The sequence below is a fragment of the Acyrthosiphon pisum genome, chromosome A1 (assembly GCF_005508785.2).
Source record: "Acyrthosiphon pisum isolate AL4f chromosome A1, pea_aphid_22Mar2018_4r6ur, whole genome shotgun sequence".
Lineage (NCBI taxonomy): Eukaryota > Metazoa > Arthropoda > Insecta > Hemiptera > Aphididae > Acyrthosiphon > Acyrthosiphon pisum.
The window spans coordinates 122,863,884-122,865,452 of NC_042494.1; the positions used below are offsets into that span (position 1 = coordinate 122,863,884).

General features: G+C 26.8%; 1 pseudogene; it reads left to right on the forward strand.

Moving 5' to 3' along the window:
- The window catches only part of LOC103311906, a 4,602-nt pseudogene extending 3,197 nt beyond the window's left edge, over positions 1–1,405 (forward strand).
- Positions 1,406–1,569: the final 164 nt, after the last annotated feature.

Here is a 1,569-nt window from a genome sequence, read left to right on the forward strand (position 1 = left end):
GCTCAAAAGTGTCAAATTATTTTCAAAATTTCATCGTATATATAAAATACTAATATAAACATTCAGTGAAATTTTCAAGTATCTACAGTCATTCGTTTTTTAATTACAACAAAATAAGAAAATCGGTACATGAGAAATCGAGTGAATATCAAATGTTGTAAAAATATGAATTTCAAACGATCATAAAAATTTAATTTGACTTTCTTATAGATATTTTTTGTTTGATAAAGGTAGATAATTTTATAAGGAATCTTGTATTACATTTTAAAATCTTAGATTTAAAAAGAAAAATTTTTACGAATTCTTAACTCAAAATAATTTGCTAATTTTCGTGATTTTTCCATATTTTGTCAATTTTTGAACATTAAATGCTTATAAAAAAAACTGTGACTAAGGATTTTTAATATTTTTCAAATGTCATTGTAACAATATAGTAGGAGCCTTGTATTAAATTTTCAAGTATTTTGACTCCACAAATAAAGTTTTATTGACATTCATAGAAATAAAAACTAAAAAAAAATGAAAACTGACAATGTCCGTAAAGAGCTCAAAATAAGTCAAAATATTTTGAAAATGTTATGGTGTATAGAAAATGCTAATATAAACATTCAGTCAAAATTCCATGTATCTACTGTCATTTTTTTTAAAGTTACACCAAAAACCTAATTCAATTTTGTGAAAAATCGATTTTGCGTAAAAATTCCCGTTTTTCCTTAATTTTTCTTGGCGCTTTTGAAAATTACTGGGAATTTTAAATTTTGACCTCCCCAATGCACCAACGATATTCACTTTCCAATTGAACAAGATACTGAAGTGGAAAATCGAAGCATTATTTCGACTACTTATCGTGTACACAGACACAAAAAAAAAATTAAAAATTAAAAAAAAACACACATCATTGTAAAATCAATACATTCATCGTTCCACTCAGAATCTAAAACATACACAAGACAATTTTCACTACGGACATAATAATATTATATTAAAATTTTAAAAATAACACAATTCAAAACAATTTATCAGTTGTATCACACTTGTCACATGTAACCAGCGTTACCAATTATGAAAAACTGAATTCTCCATGAAATATACATACAAATTCATATGCCACTTGAAAATGTAATATTTTTTTATACGGGTTATGGGTTAAAACCCGAATTTAATATCGGTTTTGGGTGTTTCGGGTTATACGTCATCAAAATCAATAGGGTTATATAGGTTTACGGTTTCGATAATTTTTAAGGGTTTTTTTAAGGGTTTTGGCTATACGGGCTAAACGGGTGCAAAGCCTTGATTTATTGATCTAATGAGCTATTCATTATATTATATAGTAAATTCTGAGTATTTTTACTCATGTATTGCTAGTTTTATAGATTTACAATTTGGAAATTATTTTTCAGGGTAAGTAGTTAAAAAGCATACTTTTTCATGCGAGATTATAGATTAAAATATGAACATCAGACACGTTCCCAAGGGAGGGAGGAAGGGGCATCTGCCCCCTCCATAACAATTTTTATGGACAAAATGTACTCTCAATGTCAACAAAATAATAATGATCAAAATTTTAAT